A 17,456-nucleotide genomic window follows, 5' to 3' on the forward strand; every position below is an offset into this window, starting at 1 on the left:
TGGCAGCTTACCTGGTGTTGGGCTGGAATCAGGAACACTGGAACTCTAGGGGTAGGATTTGTTAGTCTGGCCCCTAGAGGTTGCCTGCTCACCTGGGCCTTTCCTTTGGCTTTCTTTGGCTCCTTTCAGATGGATGTTTCCACTGCTTCAGGATGTTTCATCCCCTGGGGCTTTTCCCTGTGCTTCCCAGAGTTTTGCTGAGGCACTGGGAGACTCGGCTGCCATAGAACACTGTGGCACGTGGTGGTTTTCCGAGCCAGTTTCCACTGGTTCTGCTGCCTGTACTGAAGCTCGGGGGTCCTGGTATTGGTGCTTGCCTGCTCCACCACCTGCAGTTCAAGATCTCCCTCTGGTATGCTGAAGTGGGGCTTTCCACTAGCTTGCTGGGATGCCTCCTGTTCTGCACTGCTCTCCCTCCCCAAGGGCAAGAGGGGCCTTTCCTATTAATCCCTCAAGCTTCCGGGGCTACTGGACTGCTACACTCCTTTCTTCTGGTTTAGCTGTTCCAGAGTTTTTCCTGGGGTGATATTTTCTGGGCTTTCAGAGGTTAATAAGGGATAGTGAGAGTGACCTACTTGTTACTCCACCATCTTGGCTCCCCCAGAATTCTTTCTCTTTCTTCTAAAACCCTTTTCCAAATTTTCCTAAGTCTGTCTAGGGTACTATCATCCTTTCAATCATTCAGGTTCTGTAATGTTGTAGTCATCCTTGATTCCAAGTTCTCCCTTATCCCAAATATCCAATAAGTTGCCAAGTCTTATGGATTCTACCTCCATAGCATCTCCTCTCTAGATCCACTGTAGATCTGGCCCTAACAACTTCTTGCTTGGACTATTGCAATAGCCTCATCTCTCCCCTTTCCAACTTATCCTCCATACTACTGCCAAAGTGATCTTACTAAAGCACATCTCTGATCATGTCACTGTCTTGCTTAATAAACTCCACTGGCTATTTATTGCCTTCAAATCAAATACAAACTCTTCCATTTGCTTTTCTGTCTCTGATTTATCTTTCTAGGCTTATTATACACCTTCACACACTCTGTGGTCCAGTCAAACTCTATAGTGTTACTGTTTTTAACTTCACATTCCATCTCTTATCTCTGTGCCTTTGTATTGGTTATACCTCATAACAGGAAAATACTCCCTCTTTACCTCTGCCTCTTAGAATCCGTAGTTACCTTCTAAGTTCAATTCATATGCCACCTTCTATAGGAGGCCTTTCCTTCTCCTGCCTGTCATTACCTGCTATTTATTTTGTATTTACTTACATGTTGTCTCCTCTTATAGAATGTAAGCTCCTTGAGGGCTGGGATTTTTGTCTTTGTATCCTTATCATCTAGCACAGTGCTGGCACATGTTGTTGTTGTTGAGTCATTTCAGTCACGTCTGACTCTTCGTGACCTCATTTGGGATATTTTTTTGGCAAAGATTCTGGAGTAGTTTGTCGTTTTCTCATCCAGCTCATTTTTACAGAGGAGGAGACTGAGGCAAATGGGGCTTAGTGGCTTGCCCAGGATCATACAACTAGTAAGTGTCTGAGGCCAGATTTGAACTCACGAAGATGGGTCTTTATTTTTTGATTCTTGTTTTTTTTTTTCTTAATAGTATTTTATTTTTTCCTAATTACATGTAAAGATAGTTTTTTTTTATTTTTGTAATTATTCATTTTTGTAAAATTTTGAGTTCCAAAATTTTCTCCCTTGCTCCCTTCCTTCTCTACTCCCTCCCCAAGACAACAAGCAATCTGATAGAGGTTATACATGTACAGTTGATGAGTCTTGTTGATCCCAGATCCAGCACTCTATCCACTGTGGCATCTAGCTGCTCATGCTGGCATATAACAGGTACTTAATAAATGTTAATTGATTGATTAATTCTATATCATTATTGCTCTTGGCCTCTTTAACTCTGTTCTTGGGAAGATGATCATGTTGCTGGCTGTGGTATCTGGGATATTTTAACTTTTCCATTATGGTGACTGTTTTATGTTGGTTAAAATGCTCTACAAAATGGTGCTAATCAGAGTCCATATCTTAACTTTTATCTGTTTCTAATTTTTCCAGAATCAGCATTTTTTTTAAATAAGTCAGGATATGTTTTAATTGTATGCAATTTTCATCTTTTATCCTGTATTCTAAATTGGTGTTACTTTTGAGGTTTGCTCTGACTGGTTTATAATCTGCACCCTATCAGCTGATTCATTAAATGACTACATAGGAATGAGGATCATATTTATTTTGTGGTACTTCATGGGTTTGCCAAATCTTTTGCCAAAGATTTCATAGTATCTTGTGGTCAGTTACTTAATAAGAGCCTCTTTGCTTTTATGGACAGCAAGATGGTCTGTTGTGCCTATACTCAAAACCCTTCTAGCTTGCACTTTCCAGGTGTAGTATTCGAGAACTGAGTCATTTTCATACCTTAATAATACAATAGAGTTGCACTTTTTAATGAATAATGTTTGTCTATGAAGGAGTTTGAATTTTATTCTATAGAAACTATAGATGTAGTGAAGATTTTTGAGCAGGAAATGGTGTTTTGAGAAGATTGATCTGTTGAAATGAAAGTGTTCTCCAGTGTTATAAAGGATGTCCTGTGGAAAGTTGAAATTTAAAAAAAAACCCCACAACCTACTTATAAGCTCTGCAATGTTTCTATTTGTTGAGGACATTGTGCTTTGTGACCCCTAGAGCACTTTAGGGCCTCCTTAATTTGGTCCACACTGGAAAGAGAAATAGGCTTAGCGATCTGCACTGGAAGAACTAAGTAAATGATGAATGCATAGGAGGAGATCACATGTGGGCAATTAGGTTAGTTCTTTCAGTAACAAGTTGCTTCTTATCACGAGATCCAATTTTTAGAAAAGCCAATTCTTTTACTGATGCTATATTGTTTCACATTATGGAATACCATAATTTAAAAGAATCAAAATAGCAGGTAGAATAAAAAAGTCCAATGGAAAAATGCACAGAGGCATTAGGAGGACTGCGAAATACCAACAATAATGAATTGCATGTTGGAAATGGCATAAAAGTCATTAAAGACCTGTATGGCTCAGAAAAGAAGTGGAAATGGTTTTCTTTTAAAAGCCAAATCAAGTCTACAAGCATTTATTAAGCACCTACTATATGCTAGGCGTTGTACTAAGTACCAGAGATACAAAGGCAAAAAATAGTTCTTGCTTCCAAGGAGTTCATAATCTAGAACAGAAGTTCCCAAACTTATTTGGCCTACTACCCCTTTAAAAAAAATTACTTAGTGCCACCTGCCTGGAAATCTATATTTAACCCTTTAATAGTTATTTTGAAATTTGCATCATTTCAAAAAATATAATTTTTTATAAAAATGACACATCTTAAATTTAATAATTTGTTGTAAATTTGTGGTTTTTTTCCCCACTGCATTGAAATTTTGATGATGCAATATTGTGTCATGTAATTGTATGGTATCATATTCCTGCCAATGCATGCTGGACTTCCCAACAATGCATGACACATGCTTGCCTGCCAACATTTGCTTTTAAAGCCTGTCAGTGGACTTAACCACTGATCAATTATAACTTGCATTTTGTGTGTTTATTTGGAAAATATTGTAATCAATATGACCTTAACTCTGTTAATACAATAGATGAAACATGTACAAATAGTTTTTCAAAATTCTCTTCTCTTTTTTCCTTATGTTTCCACTGCCCCCTTATTTTTATTCAATGCTTCCCAATTGTACCCAAGGCTACTACTGTGCCTTCTCCCCCCTCATCATTCCAGCACCCCCCAGGGGGTGGTATCACCCACTTTGGGAACCTCTGAGGGGGACACAATGTGCAAACAGCTATGCACGAACAAGATATGTACAGGATAACTTAGAAATGATCAGCAGAGGAAAAGCATTAGCCTGAAAAGGGGGATTGGAAAAGACTTTTATAGAAGGTAGGATTTTAGGTAGGAGTTGAAGGAATACAGGGAAATCAGATGATGAAGATAAAGGGGGAAAACATTTCAGCCACAGAGGACAGCCAGTGAAAATGCCTGGAGCATCAAGGAATGGCAAGGAGAGCAGTATCGCTGGATCATAGAGTGAATACATGGTTGGGGGAGAGGAAAAGGAGGTATAAGAAGCCTGGAAACATAGAAGGGTAGCCGCGCTATGAGAATGGGTTTGAATGTTAAGCAGAGAATTTTCTATTTGATCCTGGAGGCAATAGGGAGCCACTGGAGTTTATTGAATGGAGGTGGAGTGTTAGTGACATGGTCAGACCTGTGCTTTAGGAAACTCGATTTGACAGCAGTTTTAATTGAGTCCTGGTGGCAGAATCCAGATTTCAGGACATAATGGGGGGGAATAGGTGATGTGGAAGAGGAGGGGGCTTTTGCTTCCATGAGTTTGGTCATATTGCTAGGTCAGAATACTAAGGACTCAAATGCAAGGAGATAGAGGCCACATAGGCATATGTGAGAGATGAGATGAAGGCCAGTGGAGTGAGGAAGAGAGAATTAAAGGTTCAAAGTCCATTTTTAGTCACAGTGGAAGGAGCCGTCATATGTAAAATGGAAGATGAAGTTATCGAATTAGATCATTTCTTCACTTCTCTAGCTAACTCTTCCCACCCCCCCACCCCCCATTTAGATATAGCTAAAATTCAGCCTCCAGTGTTGTAAGGTATGCTGACCATAACCAGACCATAGACAAGCTAAGTCTGAAACAGCTAGGTTGTATAGAGTGCTGGGCCTGGAGTCAGGAAGACCAGAGTTCAAATTCAGCCTCGGACACTTATTAGCTGTGTGACCCTAGACAAATCACTTAACCTCTGTTTGCCTCAGTTTCCTTAATTGTAAAATGAAGAAAATAACAGTACTTGCCTCACAGGGTTGTTGTAAAGCTCAAATGAGATAATCCTTATCAAATGCCTGGTACATAGTAGGCACTATACAAATACTTATTCACCTCCTTTTCCCCTAGGAGGGGTCTTTTTACGTTATCAGGTATTACAACTGCAGTGGTGTTTTTTACAAGCCTGTTCCCCTGTGCTCCGTCTTCTTGTTGCAGACTGTAGGTTAGAGCTCCTGCTAATGCCTCTCTTTCTCATTCCAGGAGCTATCACAGTTCAGTGGCGGGTGAGACCATTGTCATGTCAAACTTCAGAAGGCCCTGTAGAAGTTCTAAACAAAAACTTGTGGAATCCTACAGAACCAGAGTGGAGCTCATGGGAATCTGGAAACAGCAAGAATGGGCTTTAGCAGTTCTATACTTAGAAATTTCCATGTCTTTTTCTTCTTCTTCCCTTCTCACAAGAGATTCATAATTGTTAAGTACTGAAATAAAACTGGTTTTTAGAAGCTTATCGAAAGATTTACTGACACTTTGAAAAATGACTGTTTTTACATTTGGAGACACTGCTATCACATCCACCTCATGGTAGAGTGTGCACATGTACCTACACAGATTTAACAGTGTACGTGCTGCAGCAGGAAGATGCTAGTTTATGCTTTCTCACCTTGGGGCTGCTAGGAAGACTGAGACAGCATGTTGAGAGCTATGTCACAGGAAAAAAAAACTAGACAATGAGTACAAGAGGCCATGGGTCATAAATACGGTCTAAAAAGTACCATTTGGACTGAAGTGGAGAGTTTCTGAGAGGGCTGATGAGAAGATGAGGCCAGAAAAGTAACCCAGGGCCAGGCTGTGAAGGGCCCTGAATGTCAGGCTCCTTAAATACAAGTTGCTCAGATTTTCTTCTGTAGAAAAGAGGTAGATGATTTCAAGGCTTCTTGCTCCATTTGTAGCCAAAACCATTAGCTCTACTTCTCTACCCGTTTGTCACTAACACCATCTCTGCTGAGGAGATACATGTGGGTAGCATGCTTAGGGAACCCATCTGTAGCCAGCACAAGTGCTAGAAAGACATAGATGGAAGGGAGAAAAAGGTTTGACCTTGAGTATGGGAAAACTCCAGACGGTTCTATTGCACTACAAATGATATTTTCTCTTAGCCATTCAACCAGTTCTGTTTGGCCTGAGTTAAAACACAATTGACTGCTCATTTCAACTGCTAACTTTCTTTTTTTTATTTAGTATTTTATTTTTCCCCAGTTACATGTAAAAACAAATTTTAACATTCGTTTTTAAAACTTTGAGTTCCAAATTCGCTCCTTTCCTCCCTCCCCACCTCCCTTCCCTCATTGAGAAGGCAGGCAATTTGATATAGGTTATACATGTGTAGTCATGAATTTCCATAATAGTCATGTTGTGAAAGAAAACATGGACCAACAAAAACACTCAAGAAAAATAAAATACAAAAGTATACTTCAATCTGTATTCAGATACCATCAGTTCTTTGAATGGAGATGGATAGTATTTTTCATCATAAGTCCTTCAGAGTTGTCCTGGATCATTGCATTGCTGAGAATAGCTAAGTCATTCACATCACCTGCTAGCTTTCAATTGAAAGGGACCATCTTCCTCTAGGTTTTTTGCATTATGGTATACTTGGGCTTCCAGTTACATTGTAGAATGAGTCTACATTCATCCTTCTGGTCTCCTGAAAAGCAAAATGCCTTCCCAGTGTGGCTTTCTTTCTTTTTTTGTCAGAGCATCATAGAACCATTGTGAAACTAGCTTGTTAATGAATTAATGAAAAAGCATTTATTAGGCACTTATTCTATGTGCATACTCTTCAGGGAGCTTACATTCTAACAGGGGAGACAACACACAATGAGGAGTGATGGTCAGAGAAGGGTATTTTGGTTTGGTAAGTTATAGTGATAATGATTGGGGCCACGGGGGAGTAGATTGATACCGCACATCCAGGCACAATGGCAGAGTTGATTTAATTTTGGTAGAACTGGAGAGCACCTAAGCAAGGCTAGGACCTCAATGATATAATGATTCAGGAGAGCATTCAGGACCGTGGGACAGCAGCTTGTAATCTGCAGGAAACAGTTTCTGGTGTGGGCAGCAAGTTGGTTGTTGATCGTGAATGGACAGTTTTTAGCATGGAAAGAAATCTTTGGCAGGATTTCCTACTCAAGCGTGAGTTGAGTAGATGACCTACCCACTTGAGATTGTACAGTTTTATATAGGACTTTTCTGGAGTAAGTTGGTAGATTAGCACAGTCACCATCAGGCTGCCTGTAATTTAATAAATTAATTTCTAAATTACAACCTCTAGGACTCTGGATGGCACTCCTGGTCTGATTTTTATTTTTTCTACTTTGATAATGTTTTATTTTTTTCCAATTACATGAAAAGATAGTTTTCAGCATTTCTTTTTTTGTAAGATTTTGAGTTCCAAATTTGTCCTCTCTCTCTCCCCTCCCCTCTCCCCAAGACAGCAAGCGATCTGATATAGGTTATACTTGTTCAATCTTGTCAAACATATTTCCACATTAGTCATGTTGTGAAAGAAGAAACAGAACAAAAGGGAAAAACCACACAAAAAAAGTGAAAATAGTATGCTTTGATCTGCATTCATACTCTATAGTTCTTTCTCTAGATATGGATAGCATTTTCCATCATGACTCTTTTAGAATTGTCTTGGATCATTGTATTGCCAAGAAGAGCTAAATCTATCATGGTTGATCATCTCACAATGTTGCTATTATTGTGTACAATGTTCTCCTGGTTCTGATCACTTCTGAGGTGGAATATTTTAGCAATTGTCCAAAAACACATTTTGACACCTAGAAATTTAGCTTCTTTGTTACAGCCTCAAGCCTAGATCATGGATCATACAGGCATATCATTATAATTCACTTAATTGTTTTTTAATAGCCAGTTTTTGGATTAGGTTTTACAAAGTGTTGTACAGATATTCATTTGTTCAACAAACATATGCATACTATATACAGAGTATTGTGCTCTAGGGGAGGTACAGAATTTAAATGAGATATAGGTCTTACTTTCATGGAGTTTACAATCTAATAAGGGAATCAGACATAAACAGATGTCTATTATGAGATATATATCAAGTAGCAGTACAGAAGTGCTATGTGAAATCTGATAAAGTAGATTGTTATAATTCTTGATGATGGGGATCAGTGTTGAGCTTTAGAAGATGGTAGAAAGAGAGGACATTCTACCTATAAGGTTGTGAGCAAAGGCATGAAGTTGGGAAAATGAATGGATGCCATATTTGGGCTTTTTAAAAATTTTTTTAAAATTTATTTTGATATATCAACAATCACTTCCATAAGCTTTTGAGTTTTAAATTTTTCTCCCCCTTCCTCCCCCTTTCCCTCCCCAAGATGGCATGCAATCTGATATAGACTTTACATATACATTCCTATTAAACATATTTTCACATTAGTCTTGTTTTAAGGAAGAATTAGACTCAATAGGAGGAACCACAAGAAAGAGGAAACAAAACAAAACAGAAGAAAAAAATAGCAAATAGTATGCTTTGATCTGCATTCAAACTCCATAATTCTTTCTTTGGATGTGTATAGCATTTCCATCATGAGACTTTTGGAGATGTCTTAGACCCTTGCATTGCTGAGAAGGGCTAAGTCTATCAATGTTAGTCATTGCACAACGTCACTATTACTGTGTACAACATTCTCATGGTTCTGCTCACTTCACTCAGCATCAGTCCATACAAGTCTTTCCAGGTTTTTCTGAAGTCCACCTGCTCATCATTTCTTATAGCACAATAGTATTCCATTACATTCATATACCACAACTTGTTCAGCCATTCCCCAGTTGATGGGCATAATGGATGCCATATTTGGAACAGCTAGTCTAGTCTGACTAATCCATAGAGTATGTGGAGAAGAATGAAATGAGATAAAGCTGGAAAAGAAAGGACTACATCAGATTATAGAGAGGATTAATTTAAAAAAAATATATATATATATATGTGTGTGTAAGTATGTATTTGATATGAATCTATACTTTCATAGGGTTCCCAATATGGAAGCTGTCCAACAGTGTATCTGTGGCTTATATACTCAGAGGGTTGCCTGCAATACTCAGAAGTTATACAACGTGTCTTTACTCATCTAACTGGTATCCTCAGAGGTGGAATGTGACTCACAGTTTCTCAGTAAGCCGCACTGCTTCTTGTCAGAAAAAAAAAATTAAAAGTTTGAGGTCAATAGGAAGGCACTAAAGCTTTTTGAGCAGAGGAATAAGATGACAGATCTATATGTAATGGAGATGAATCTAGTAGCAGCATGAAGGACAAATTGCATGAGGAAAGGTCTGGCAGGAAGATTGGTTGACCTGCTACTGCAATAGCCTGGTAGTAATGAAAGCCTTTTATCTTTGTTGGAGTCCATGGGAGTAGAGCAGAGAATAAGCATCAGATGTATGCAATGTACACATATGCATATACGGGTTTAACAACCGAAACTATAGAAGCAGTAAGGGGATGCTCATCTATGTACCCTGCCCACTTAGGGGCTGCTATGAAGACTCCTGAGATAATGAGATAATTTATTATTGATAGTGAGGGAAGAATTCAGTGATAACTCCCAAAAGGATTGGGTCATGGGGATTCAGCAGTGATGGGAGAAGTGTCCATTCTTTTAGACCTTGGGTGCTGGTAGCAGTAGAGCAGGAAGCCGGTGGATGACATGTGGTGTTATGTCTTGGTATATTTAATAGCCCCTGGGGTGCATGGCCATTAAACATAAAATGAAAGTTTTGAAGAAAAAAATAACCCCCACGTCTGAAACATGGGAGACAGGGTCAAGATAGGAGAAAGGGAAAAACTAATAAGCTATTTTAGACAAGGTGAGTTTGAGATAGCAGTGGAATTGTTCTGTAGGCAGCTAGAGATGGGGGTGTAGAGCTCAAAAGAAGTCAGGGCTGGAGATAAGGATTTGGGAGTCAGCTCCATGGAGATAGTATTTGAAGCTATTAGAGTGAGTGAGATTGCCAGGGGGATAATGTAGAATACAACCTTGCAAAACACCTATTTTCCAGAGCTCAACAAATGAACAAGTCAAGGAGACCGAGGGGTGGTTAGAGAGGTGGGAGAAGCAGGAGAGTGCGATGTTTCTGAAGCTTAGGAATATGACAGTGTCCAGAAGGAGGGACTGGTCAAACTGCATAATGCTACTGAAAATTCAAGGATAAAGATGGAAAAAGACTGTTGGATTTCATGGTGAGATTTCTGCTGACCAGGTCAAGTCAGGAAGTATTTATTAAGCTCTAACTGTGGGCTAGACACTTGGGCTAAGCTTTGGGAACACAAATACAAGACAGTCTCTGCCGTCAGGGAGCTTACATCCTAATGGATTAAGACAGTACTTAAAAGGAAGATGAAAAGTGTGTATGTGAGGGGGCGGGGTGAGGAGAGAAGGTACTGATGGGGGTATGATAGAGAAAGTCTAGAAAGTAGGAGTGTGGCCTGGAGAAGAATGAAGGTGTGGCAGGCCGGCCAATCAGAGGAAGGGTACTCTGGGGCAGAGTACCCTATCATTAAGAGAATAATTTTAGTGTGTATTGTTTGTCCTTCATTTTTAAAGAGGACCAATGATATCACAGGGTGATGTCTTGGAAAGTCATAGATTGCAAGGTGTGGAAGAGACAATGTTTGGTGAAGAAGGTGGTAGACAATTTTTTTTCCCCCAAAAGCATAGCAATTAAGAGTTGAAGGAAGATATGGGGTAGAAGGGTCAAGGGAAGTCATGGGGAGAGGGGTGTGGATTTTGGAGCCCCAAGCATGTTTGTAGAAGGAGGTGAGAGAACAAGTGAAAACTGAAGATGCTGTGATAGAAGATGACTGGGGCAACTAGGTGGCACACCAGCCCTGGAGTCAGGAGAACCTAAGTTCAAATCTAGCCTCAGATCCTGTGTGATCCTGGGCAAGTCATTTAACCTAGATTGCCTCCAAAAAAAAAAGAAAAGAAAGAAAAGAAAAGAAGAGGGCAGCTAGGTGGTGCAGTGGATAGAGCACCAGCCTTGTAGTCAGGAGGACCTGAGTTCAAATGCTGCCTCAGACGTAACACTTAAGAGCTATGTGACCCTGGGCAAGTCGCTTAACCCCAACGGCCTCACCTCAAAAAAAAAAAATGACTGCTGGGACAAGAGGGTGGGATCAAAAGTACAAGAAAGAGACGGACATTACTGAAGACTAGGATACCTCTTCTGTGATCGATCAAAAAGCATTCATTAAATGCTTACTATGTGCTAGGTACTAGAGGTTCAGAGATAACAGTGAAAGTTTCTGCCATCAGGCAGACCACAGATACACATATACACGTACACGAAATCAGTACAAGGTAATTTTTGGCAGGGAGGCCTTAGCAGCACCATGTAGAAGGTAGTATTTAAACTGTCCTTGGAAGGAAATAGGGATTTTTAAAAGGGGGAGGTAAGAAGGGAATATATTCCATGTATGGGGCACAGATACAGAAGATAAAGTGTCATCTGTGAGGAACAGACAAGCTTTTATTAAGTGTTTCCTATGTGCCAGGCAGGTTACTATTCGGTCAGCTAGGTGGTGCAGTAGATAGAAAACCAGGCCTAGAATCAACAAGATCTGAATTCAAATCCAGCCTCAGACACTAGCTGTGTGACCCTGGGCGAGTCACTTAACCTGTATTTGCCTCAGTTCCTCATATGTAAAATGGGAACACACTGGAGGAGGAAATGGCAACTACTCCAGTATCTTTGCCAAGAAAATCCCATGGACAAGTCCATAGGGTTACAAAGAGTCAGGCATGACTGACTGAACAACAACAAATGTGCCAGGCATTGTGTTAAGTGCTAGAGATATAAGTATAAATAAAGGCAAAAATAATGCAATTTGGCTGGATCACAGAGTGCATGATGGAGGGCTATGTATAATATCTGGAAAGGCCGATCCTGGAAGGGTTTAAATGCCAAGCAGAGGAATTTTGTATTTGATCCTTGAGATGATAAGAAGCCAGTGGTTTAATAGGTAGAGAGTAGAGTGCCTTGCTCAGACTAGTGCTTTAGTAACATCACTTTGGCAGTGGGGATGAAACCTGAGGCATGGAGACCCAATAGGAGGCTATTACGATAAATCTAAGTGAGACATGATTAGGGTTTGAACTCGGGTGAAAGCTTCATGAGAAAGGACAAGATGGCAGAGTGAGGGAGGTAGAATCAACAAGACTTAGCAATCAGTTAGTCATGTGGCATGGAGAGTGAGCAGACAAGATGACGAACCTGGATGACTGGTAGGATTATGGTGCCCTTGACAGAAATAAGAGCAATTGAGAAGGTGGGATGAGTTTAGAGGACAAGAACAGGGAGTAAAAGAGTATTGGGTGAGGAGCAGTGAGAGCTGAGTGAGCCTCGAGGCCTCGATCATCAGTGAACCAGACAACTAAGTTTTCTACCATAAAAGTAGGTCGGTGTGAAGTCATTGACTGATTATTTGACTAGGGGTTTGGGGAGAGATAAAGGCGGAAAATGTGTGGAATAATTGCTATGGGGAATGAGATAAAGAGTTAGTCGTGTGTTAAGATTGTAGAGTAAGGGTCCCACTGTCATTTGTCATACACTAGTGATGAGTAAAATCATATTGATTTAAAGATTTTTCTCCAGGGAACTTAGGAGCAGGAACAGAGAAATCTGCTGTTGGAGTCTAAACAGGGATGAAGATGAGCGAATCAGAAGCATTATATAATTTGTTTCTCCTCACAACCCTATGGAGGATAGATAGTGCACATATTATTCTCTTCATTCACTAAGGCCAAGAAAGATGAAGAGTGATTTATATAATAAGGTCTCAGGGTGATATGGGGCTTTTTCAAGGCTCACACCCAAATCTGACACCAAGCCCAGTGCTCTTTTTATGTATTGTACAATTGAGGCAAATATGCCTTTTTTTAAAAATTTTAAATGTTTTTCTCAGTCATCTTCATTAGGAAGTTAAGTGTGTTTGGGAGAAAAGTGACCCTAAGATATAGTTAAGATCACACTGAAATTTACAGATCACCTTTAAAAATGTCATTTAGAATAAAAATGTTTTCCTGATTTAAAAAAAAAACTGAAAATAAGTCACAAAATATAAAAGCAGAGTAGGAAATGTGATTTTTACATTTGGCGTGACCACAGTTTAACGTGACAACCACTTTAAGTGAACATAGCCCGCATAATATAACAAATTCCTCTTCTGTCAACCCTGCTCTGTGATATTCCACAGCAGGAGATCTTGCCCATGATCTTTGCTTGCCCGGATTCTGTTTCTTAGCCCAGGTTTTTAGAAACAAAACAGGCTGATGGGGGGCAAAAGGAAGGGATGTAAGGACACAGCAGAGTAAGAATTCAAAATGTTGGAACAAATGGAAACAACATACTTTGTGACTGATAGTAAAAGGAATATTGTGGAGATATGCAGTTATGTGAAATATCTTTTCATAAAGCACACTGATTTTCTATATGTGGGATTTTGTTGTTGTTGTTTAACAGTTTCAATCACATCTGACTCTTTGTAACCCCATTTGGGATTTTCTTAGAAGGGATACTAGGGTAGTTTGTCATTTCCTTCTCCAAGAACTGAGGCAAACAAGGTTAAGTGACTTGCCCAGGGTCACACAGCTAATAACTGTCTGAGGCCATATTTGAACTCAGGAAGAGGAGTCTTTCTGACTCCAGGCCTCGTGCTCTGCCCACTGCATTACCTAGCTGCCCATATATGGGATATAGTTTTAGGCTACATAAAAGTGGACCTATTATGCCACCTGGAACCAGTCCTTCGGTGGGAAAGCACTCATTCCCTCTGCTACAAACCATCATCAACTCACTGTGGGCCTGGAATGCTTTCCCTTCTTATCTCTGCCTCCTGCCTTCCCTAGCTTTCTCAGTTTCAGCTCAAGTCCTACCATCTGCATTTTCCAGGCCTTAATCTTAGTGCTTTCCCTCTGAGAATAATCCGAGTTTATCCTGTATATCTCTTGTTTGCATGTTGTCCCCCCCATTGGACTGTAAGCTTCTTGAGAGTAGGAATGGGTTTTTTAAAATGTTTCTTTTTATCCCCAGTACTTAGCACAATGCCTAAGTAAATATTAGTTGACTTCATTTGACTTCACAGACTCAAACCTTCTTAGTAAATTCTGTGGTGTATGATTGTGGTGTTTAATCTCATGAGGAAGGAGAATCTGAAGTGGGTTCTGTACTGTTTCTCTCTCTGGGGAGCAGCAAGATGATGGCAATTGGTATATTGCTGTGGTTGGTTTAAGGCTGGAGGGCCATTCTGATTGTGTACCTCTTGTCACGACCTCTCCATGAGCTGGTAAAGGACTTAGGCAGGCTCCTGCTCTCATTGGAGAGCAGCCATACTCTGATGGCCAAAGGTCTGCTTTCTCACATTTTCTTTTCTTTTTAAATAAGTTTTTATTGACATCTTATTTCTTTTTTTTAATTTCACTTTTATTTGCATTCTAATGTCATATTTACTCCTGTGCCATAAGCTTTTGTTTCTTCAGTTTCTTCTGAGATATCTTTTTCTTTTGAGTAACCTCCTCTTCTGGTTTAGGAACAATTTGTTCCTTTTCAGTAAGTAGCATCCCAGTATGGCAAGGAGAACTCTTGTATGGGTTGATCCAACCATGAGCTCTGTAAGTACGCTGTCGCATTTTGGGAGCCTTGTTAACCTGGGTATGGTCAATGACAAGAGAATCCACATCCAATGCCTTCTGTTCTGCGTTATTCTCTGCATTTTTAAGTATATGCGGCAAGAATTCAGCACTCTTTTTGGGCCAATGACCCTGTGTCCAACCCCACTGCTTAGCACACCTGCCAACTCCACCATTATATCGCCTGAAGGGAACACATTGTTTCTTCAATGTGACATCTTCCAAATACTTGGTTGCTTTTTGGATATGCATGCCCTTGATAGCTTGGGCTGTTTCATGGGTGTTATTGAAATGGACCCAGAGATTTGAACCCTTTGACTTGCATGATTTTGTGGGGTTCTCTGGATCAAGAGAGTACTTTAGCATTTTAAATGATTACCTAGGATGGGTCAAGGGAAGACCTGTTTCTTACATCATTGTTATTATGTCAAGTGTCCCTCTGTTTCTTCTTCCCAGAGAACTATCCCATATAACAGAAAATTTTTTTTAGAGGAGAAAAAAAAATCAATATATTAAGAAATCTGAAAAAATTGTAATACCTGCAGACCTCTCACCTCCATGAAGGGTAGATTGAAGGGGTATCCTTGCATAGCTCTTCAATCAAGTCCTACTTGATCTTTATAGTTGCTACATTTACTTTTGATTTTTTGGTACGTAAGTTATTCTTTCCATTTACATTATTGTAGTTACTATGTATGTTGTTTTCTTGGCTCTGCTTACTTTACTCTGCATCAATTCCTATGGATCTTTCCATACTTCTCTGTATTCATCACATGTATCATTTCTTATACCACAGTAAGTATTCCATTACATTCACGTACTACAATTTGTTTAGCCATTCCTCAGCTAATGGGCACCCATTTTGCTTCCAGTTCTTAGCTATCACAAAAAAATATTGCTATACATTTTGGAGAATATGGAGACTTTCTTTTATTGATGGCTTACTTGGGGTGTAAGTCCAATAATGGAGTCTCTGGTTTAAAAGGAATGGATATTTTGATAACTTTATTTGCATACTTACAAATCTCTTTCCAAAATAGTTTACCATTTCACGGCCCTACCATCAATGTACTACTGTGCCTGTCTTTCCACAACCACTCCAGCATTGACTGTTGCCTTTTTTGGGTCATTTTTTCCAATTTGCAGGGCATGATATGAAAGCTCCGGGTTGTTTTTGATGTGCATTTCTCTTATTATTAGTGATTTAGAGCATTCTTTCATGTGATTGTGAACACTTTGCAGTTTTTCTTTTGAGAACTCTATGTCTTTTGACCACTTATCTGTTGGAGAATGGCTATTAATTATATATAGCTTAGATACCAAACCTTTATCAGAGAAATTTAATACAAAGATTCCCCTCTCCTTTTGACCAACTTCCCTTCTTATCCTAGGTGCATTAATTTTATTTGTACAGAAGTTTTTAGATATCTTTTATAATTGCCTCTTTCTCTTGTGTGGTTAAGAATACAACTTCAGTACAACTAGAAGAATACAATTGAGAGCTATATGATCTGTTTCTCTTCTAATTTTTTTACAGTATGATCTTTAATATTAAGGTCATATGTCCATTTAGGATGTATCATGGAATATAGTATAAAATGTTGGCTTAAGCCTAATTTCTACCAGACTGCTTTTTAGTTCTTCCAGTACTTTTGATCAAATATGAAATTTTTCCTAGGTAATTTATATCTTCCACTTTATCAAACATTGGGTTATCTAGTTCTCTTGTTTCTGATTCTCCCTTGTCTAGTTTGTTCCATCGATCTATCTCTACTTTATAACCAATACCAGATGGTTTTGATGAATGCTGTTTTATAATAATTCATCCCTACTTCTTTTCATCATTTCTCTTGATGTTCTCGATCAGGGGTTGGGAACCAAACCAAAAGTCTGGATTCAGTTGAAGGGCTGCACTTGAAGACCTAGAGGGTCACATGTGGCCTCGTTGCTGCAGTTCCCCACCCCGTTCTTGTTCTTTTATTTTTCCAACTGAATTGTGTTATTATTTTATCATATTCTATAAAGTATCCCTTTGGTAATTTGATTGGCATAGCATTAAAAGTATAAATTAATTTCAGTAATATTGTCATTTTTATTATATTGGGATAGCCTAGTCATGAGCATTGAATATTCTTCCAGCTATTTATGTTGTTCTTTATTTCTTTAATGAGTTTTTTGTATTTGAATCTGCACAAGTCTTTTATGTGCTTTGATATATTGATCCCCAGATATCTTATGCATTTTGTAGATTTGGAATGGGATTTCACTTTCTATTACTGCTTCTTGTCTTTTGTTGTTATTGTTTAGAAATGTTGTTAATTGTTGGGAATTTATTTTGTAACCTCTTAGTTGTTTCAGTTAGTATCTTTTCTGATTCCCTGGGATTTTCCAAGTGAACTATCATATCAGCAAGTAGGGATAGTTTTAGCTCTTACATTTAGGTCTTTAATTTCTCTCTTGTCTTATTGCTGTTGCTGGCATTTCCAGAACTACATCAAATAACAGTGGGGAGAGCGGGTGTTCTTGCTTCACGCTCATATTTAGTGGAAAAGGTTTTAGTGTATCCCCATTACACATGATGCTTGCTTTTGGTTTTAGATAGATGCTTTCTATAATATTAGAAAAGATCCCTCCATGCCTATATTTTGTAGTCGTGTGTGTTTGTGTGTGTTTTAGCATGAAAGAGTGTTGTATTTTATCAAAGACTTTTTCTGTGACTGTTGAGATGATTATGTGGTTTGGAATGTCTTGGTTTTTAATATGAGTGATTGTGTTGATTATTTTCCTAATATTGACACATCCTAGCATCCTCGGTATAAATCTCACTTAGTCATAATGAAAAGTTTCTTGGATAAATCTCTGTAGTCTATTTGATAGAATTTTGTTTAAAATTTTTGAGTCAATG

The 17,456-nt window shown here is 39.0% G+C and overlaps 1 protein-coding gene across 1 annotated transcript in view; it reads left to right on the forward strand.

Annotated features, from left to right (window-relative positions):
- Positions 1-5,277, forward strand: part of LOC110207448 (serine/threonine-protein kinase 35-like) — a 65,868-nt gene extending 60,591 nt beyond the window's left edge. Inside the window, exon 5 of the mRNA XM_020985125.2 lies at positions 5,091-5,277. The gene's annotated coding sequence lies outside the window, so the exon portion shown is untranslated. The remainder of the gene's footprint in view (positions 1-5,090) is intronic.
- Positions 5,278-17,456: the final 12,179 nt, after the last annotated feature.

The sequence above is a fragment of the Phascolarctos cinereus genome, unplaced genomic scaffold (assembly GCF_003287225.1).
Source record: "Phascolarctos cinereus isolate Bilbo 61053 unplaced genomic scaffold, phaCin_HiC Scaffold_2;HRSCAF=192, whole genome shotgun sequence".
Classification (NCBI taxonomy): domain Eukaryota; kingdom Metazoa; phylum Chordata; class Mammalia; order Diprotodontia; family Phascolarctidae; genus Phascolarctos; species Phascolarctos cinereus.